At 37.8% G+C, this 7145-nt stretch overlaps 1 non-coding gene across 1 annotated transcript; it reads left to right on the top strand.

Annotated features, from left to right (window-relative positions):
• The first annotated feature begins 445 nt into the window (after positions 1 to 445).
• LOC125611809 lies at positions 446 to 549 on the top strand. The gene has a single exon (XR_007342049.1). It is a non-coding gene; the product is annotated as a U6 spliceosomal RNA (small nuclear RNA).
• Positions 550 to 7145: the final 6596 nt, after the last annotated feature.

The raw sequence follows: 7145 nt of genomic DNA, 5'->3' as shown, positions 1-7145 counted from the left end.
ATGTCATGTTCACAGTTTGGAAAACATGATACTGTTGGCAAATCTCCCCAAATTGATCTGCAGATTCAGTATAATTCGAATCCAAATTTTAACTGATTTGTATAGAAATGCAGAGAAACTAGAAAGGCGAATACTGTTTGGGAAAACAAAACAAAATTGTAATTTAATGTTATATGATATTGGGACATACTACAAAACTAGAGTACTGAAGATGCTGTAGTATTGGCATAAGAATAGACATACAGATCAAAGGAAGAGTGTGAAGTCCAAAAATCAACCTACTCATATATAAACCAGTTAATTTTGACAAAGTTCCCAAGATGACTCTATGCAGAAAAGATATTTTTTCCACATGGCATTGGAACAATTGGATGTGGATACATGGAAAATATACCACCCTCAACCTTTACTCTACAGGACCTGTAAAAAAAAATAACTTCAAATGGTGCTCACTTCCTCAGCACATATACTAAAATTGGAACGATACAGAGATTAGCATAGCCCCTGTGCAAGGATGACACACAAATTCATGAAACGTTCCATATTTCTGCCATGAGGGAAGAAAATATTAGAAGATGGAAAAATCTCCCATGCTCTTGGATGGGCAAAATTAATATTGTCAAAATGGCCATACTACCCAAAGTGCTAAACAGATTCAGTGTGATTCCAATTAAACCCCGGACGTCATTCCTTGTAGAAATAGAAAAATCAACCATGAAATTTATTTGGAAAAATAAGAGACCCAGAATAGCCAAAGCAATCCTTAACAATAAGAGTGAAGCAGGAGGTATCACAATACCAGACCTTAAACCATACTACCAAGCTATAGTAACAAAAATGGCATGGTAATGGCACAAAAATAGACATGTACACCAATGGTACAGAATAGAAGACACAGAGACAAACCCAAATAAATACAGTTATCTCATACTGATACTGACAGTTACCAGTTATATTGATGAGTCCTACTTCCCCAAATGCTGAAGTATAACACCAGAGAAGCACGCCAAGGCAAGTGTAGAGTAGAAAGTGAGAAGCTTTATTTAAAGGATAGTTGAACGGACTCCTTCCAGAGGAAGAAGAGGACCCAAAAGGTGGAATCTGTGGGATGAGGAAGTCCCATCTCTTTTATACATCTAAAGTTTTCTTTATTCTTCTACATTATTCCTCCTTATCTTGTTCATTTCCCTTCATCCCATATATGTGACTAAGAGATTCCCATGGGAAAGCCAAAAGGTGGTAAACAGGTGGGCTGAAGGGGCTGGGGAGGTGTGATCCAGGCAGAAAGGGGGGCCCGGGATGAATTAATTAGCAGTTCCCTGTCTGCTCAATATGCCAGGCTTTTGGGGACATTAACTTTTCAATCTCCCACAGTGGAGTCTTCAACCTTTTGGACCCAAACCAGTTTGGTCTGTTTTTCTCAACTTGGCTCCATTTATCTATCTACACTGAATACCTATTTTTAATTCTGGCTTCAATACTAGACAAAGGAGCCAAAAACATATATTGGAAAAAAAGATAGCCTCTTCAACAAATGGTGCTGGGAAAACCAGAAATCCATATGCAGCAAAATGAAATTAAACCCCTATCTCTCACCATGCACAAAACTCAACTCAAAGTGGATCAAGGACCTAGGAATTAGACCAGAGACCCTGTGCCAAATAGAAGAAAAAGTAGGCCCAGATCTTCATCATGTCAGATTAGGCCCTGACTTCCTTAACAAGATTCCTAAAGCACAAGAAATAAAACCCAGGATCAATAAATGGAATGGATTCAAACTAAAATGCTTCTTCTCAGCAAAAGAAACAATCAATGAGGTGAAGAGAGACCACACATTTTGGGAGCAAATTTTTGCCATATGCATGTCAGATAGAGCACTAATCTCCAGGATATATAAAGAACTCAAAGAACTTAACACCAAAAACACAAACAACCCAATCAAAAAATGGTCTAAGGAGATGAACAGACACTTCTCAGAAGAAGATATATAATCGATCAACAAATATATGAAAAAATGTTCAACGTCTCTATTAATTACAGAAATGCAAATCAAAACTACTCTAAGATTTTTCTCAGTTGTTCTCATGCCAGTCAGAATGGCAGTTATTAAGAATACAGAAAACAGTAAGTTTGGCGAGGATGTAGAGGAAAAGGCACACTCATTCATTGCTGGTGGAATGGCAAATTGGTGCAACCAATCTGGAAAGCAATATGGAGATTCCTTAAAAAACTTGGAATGGAATCACCAATTGACCCAGCTATCCCACTCCTCAGTCTATACCCAAAGAACTTAAAATTAGCATACTATAGTAGCATAGCCACATCAATGTTTATAGCAGCTCAATTCACAATAGCTAAACTGTGGAACCAACAAAGATGCCCTTCAATTGATGAATAGATAAAGAAACTGTGGTATGTATACACAATGGAATATTACTCAGCATTAAAAGAGAATAAAAGTATGACATTTGCAGGTAAATAGATGGAGTTAGAGATTATCATGCTAAGTGAAGTAAGCCAATCCCAAAAAACCAAAGGCTGAATGAATGTTCTTTCTGATAAGTGGATGCTGATCCATATGGGGGAAGTAATGGGAAAAATGGAGGAACTTTGATTGGACGAAGGGGAAGGAGAGATGAGGTGGGGGCATGGGGTCAGGAAAGAAGGTAGAATGATGTAGACATCATTACCCTGGGTACATGTATAACTGCACATATGGTGTGACGCTACATCGTGTACAATCAGAGAAATGAAAAGTTGTGCCACAATTGTGTACAATGAATCCAAATGCATTCTGCTGTCATATATACCTAACTAAAATAAATAAATAAATTTTAAAATATAACTCAAAATGGATCATAGGCTATAGATAAAAGCAAACTTATGACTCTAAGTAAAAATAGAATATTGTTTTACCTTTGGTTAAGCAAATATTCTTAGATATGCCACAAAGATCACAAAAGAAAAAGATAATTTTAAAATTGATGAAATGGGTTTTATCAAAATTATAAATATCTGCTCTTTAAGAGATGTTAAGAAAAGAGGGAATCCACTAACTGGGGGAAGTGTTTGAAAAGCATATATCTCATAAATGGTCTATATTCAGGATGTGTAAAGAACCCTTACAAGTCAATATGAAGAAAAACATCGCAATTAAGAATATAAGCAATTGGGGCTGGGGATGTGGCTCAAGTGGTAGTGCGCTTGCCTGCCATGCGCGGGACGCTGGGTTCGATCCTCAGCACCATATAAAAATAAAATAAAGATGTTGTGTCCACTGAAAACTAAAAAAATAAATATTAAAAATTTCTCTCTCTGTCTCTCTCTCTTTAAAAAAAAAAGAATACAAGTAATATTGCCACATACCTTTAAAGTAGCTAAATTTTTTAAGTGACAATACCAAATACTGGCAAGAATGTAGAGAAACTGAATTTCTTCTAAATTTCTCATGGGAAGGTAAACTGGTACAGCTATTCTGAAAAATAGTTTGGCAATTTCATATGATGTCAAACACACACTTAGCATATAACCCAGCTGTCATACTGTTGGGCATTTTTCCAAAATAAATGAAAACCTACATTCCCTCAACAACCCACCCATGTATGTTCACATCCGCTTTATAAACAGCCAAGCTCTAGAAACACCCCAAATGTCCTTCAATGGAAGAAGGTTACAATTGTGGCACATTGTCAGCAATAGAGAAGAGCTCTTCATAGACAAAACTTGAGTGAATCTCAAGGGAACTGGGCTAAGTAAAAATCCATTCTCAAAAGGCTATATATTACATAATTCCATTTTCATAGTATTCTCAAAACAATAAAACTATATATAGAGAGAAAAGATTACTGGTTGCTAGAAGAACAGGGTCAAAGGACAACGTGGGATGAGTAATACAATAAGGAGGAGTTCTTTTTTGGTAACAGAATACTTTGGTATCTTATGGAGGGCACACAGATTAATGCATGGGATAAAATTACATGGAACAATATACACACTTACAAACACCCACATATACAAAATGAATCCTGATTCTGTCAAAGGTGAAAACTGAATGAAGTCTGTTAATAGTAACATCAATGAAAATGTCCTAGTTTTGATACTGCACTACAATATATAATATGTCATCTTCAGAAAGTTAGGTGAAGATATATGTGTCCCTTTGTACTTTTGTCTAATTTACCATGAGTCTATAATTATTTAAAAATAATAAGGCATTACAAAAGACTAACAAAGGACCTGAAAGACACTTCTTCAAATAATACATACAAATAGCAGAGAAGCACCTTACAAAATGCCAAATGTCATTACTCATTAGGGAAATGCAAATTAAGCTGCAATGAGATACTGCTTCTATATGCATTAGGATGGCTAAAATTAAAAAAGAATATCAAGTGTTGACAAGGATATGGAAGTAGCTGAGTATTTCACACATTGCTGGAGGTACAGTCACTTTAGGAAACAATTTGGCAGTTTCTTTAAAGTTAAAGAAACATGCTCTTACCATATGACCTAGTAATACAACTCCTAGGTTCTTATTCTAGAAAAATAAAAACATATGTCCACATGAAGTCTTGTATGTGATAAGAACATAGCAGCTTTACTTCCAAAAGTCACAAACTGGAAACAATTCAATACACATCAACAGAGAATGATCAACAATCATGACACACCCATTCCACAAAATAACTCAGCAGTAAAATTAGTGAATCTCAAAAACATTATGCTGAAAAAAAACCCATTATGGTGGATGAACAAAAGAATTCAAACACAGAAGAACACAGACTGCATGCTTCTACTTACTGGGGGAAAAAATGGGAAAATCAAGTTTAATCTATAGCAATAAAACTTGGTGCTTGCCTAGGACCAGGGGTTGGAGGAGCAGGGGAGACATGGGAAGGAGAACAGAAGGAATTCATGGGTGATGGAAATGTTCTGTATCTTGGTTGTGTCAGTGCTGACACAGGTATGGATATCCACAACTCACTGTACTATACATGTAAAATTTAGACATTTTAGTTTTACATATTATGTTTTAAGAAGATGGATTTAAAAGAATATAGAATATATTCTTTTAAATCATGGTATAGAATATACCATGGATTCGTATGATCGAATGGAAAGAGGTAGGTCAAAGAAGACAATGATCTTAAGTCTAAGTGATTAGTAGAATGATACTGTAGACAGACGTGTATCTTTCAGGAATCCCAAATTCAATATGACCCAAATCTAAAAAAAAAATCTAATTTCACCACTATCCTCCAAGTTGTTTTTCCTTGAGTATCTCCTATTTTAGTGAATGGTATCCTTAGATATTCAAGCAGAAAAATAGAGGATGCTCACATTTCCCCCTCACTCTCAAATCTAATTGGTTACCCAGTCCCCTTCACTCTCGTCTTCTGAACACGCTTCTCTCCACCTCCATCATGACCAGTAATTCAAGCCTTTCTCACCTTTCACCTGCAGACAATAATAGCCTCACCAGTCAGTCTTTTGCATCTGTTCTTATCCCTAGTATTGTCTAGACTCTGCAAATGACAGAAATTCAAACTAGGTTCATTTATTTTAAATAAGGAAATGTATGCATATAACCAAGAAAGAGTGAACCAGCCATGTCTAGATCAATGGATTTGCCTAGTTTATTCAAGAATCTATGTTTATTTACAATTTAGGACTTCTCCACAGACTTCTCTGCTGGATACACCTCAGTAGGGGAGTGTGTAACCATTCTAGAGCTCAGTTAAGGCATTACTTCCTCAAAGATATTTTCCTAACTCTCCCAATTAAGTCAGATCCCCCAGTTAAACTCACTCATGGAACGTGTACATATCCTTTATAGCCCTTATCTCCATTGTAATTATACCATCATTGAGATAACTATTATTTAATATCTTGTCCATCTGTTGGAATGTAAGCCCAATAAAGTCTTGGACATGACCTGCCTCATTCATCTCTTGCCCCAGCACCTAATTCAGTGCATGGCACAAAGAAAGCACTCAGTCCCCCACCCCCATGAATCAAAAAATTTGGCAATTGCTGATAAATTTGATTTTAGATAGGTTGAAACTGAAATAATATCAAGGGCAACAAATTAGGGTATTTATGATAGACAGTTGAAAATATGGGGATATTATGGTGAAAAAAAATCTAATGTTCCATGGGACTGATGTCTTTCCAAAAAAAAAAAAAGACCAATTACCAACTATCAAAAATATGTTTTGTTTTCTCAGATGAAGGTTGATTTCCAGTTGCGAGTTGACTACTGAGACTATAAAACTCAGGAAATCCTTGCCATCTTCACACCTGGTGTTTTACCCAGAAGCTTGACCCAAACTGGAGCACCAACCACAGGCAGGAGGGGGAAAAAATACTGCAACAAGAAACCTGAGGTAATTTTAGTTTTATTGACATAGGTTATTCACCTTAGAAACTGAAGTCAAATTTAGAGCTTCAAACAACCCTTGTAACGGGTACATTTTCTACCATCCTTTCCCTTGGTAAACAGCTCTAAGAGACACTGAAAGCACAGAATTTCTTTCTAAGAAGAGCCCAATGTTCTGTGTCTTTTTCAACAGTCTCTTCTCCACACCCACTCTCTGCTGAACATAAAGGTTTTGCTTGTTTGGGGTTATTCTGAGCTTAAGGAGTACTTCTCAGGAGAGCAGCCTAAAGGGTGGTTCTGTATTTTCCTTCCTGAAGTATACAGAGGAAGAAAAGCTGGGGGAAAACCAGCACAGCCATTTGAAACAGTACAACAGGGGGGGATCCAACATGGCGGCCGGCAAGGAAGCAGCACTTTCAGTATCTCCACATTAACCGGATCAGAAACACCCATTAAAACAGCTACATTCTACCTACTGAGGAACTTCTAGCAAAATTCCGCTGAAAGGAGACCTGCCAGGAAGTAGTAAGTTATATTAGAGGTGACAGTTGGCCCCAGACAAGTGAATCTTGGCCGGCCACGCGGGCGCAGAGGTCCAATCCCGCAGCCACCGCCCAACCGGCTCTGCAAGCGGCCCCCGGCGGCCCGGGGCAGCGAGAAGGGTCCCCGCCTGGCCCGGCAGACGGCTCCTGCCATCCTGGCTCTCCTGGCGGCCCCGCTCGCTAGGTGATCGGCCACCCCGCCCGCCCGGCTCTTAGCCACGAGG

This window comes from Marmota marmota, unplaced genomic scaffold (genome assembly GCF_001458135.2).
Source record: "Marmota marmota marmota unplaced genomic scaffold, marMar, whole genome shotgun sequence".
NCBI classification, from domain to species: Eukaryota; Metazoa; Chordata; class Mammalia; order Rodentia; family Sciuridae; genus Marmota; species Marmota marmota.
Note: the sequence above shows the minus strand (reverse complement) of the source record. Positions and strands in the feature narration are given on the sequence as shown.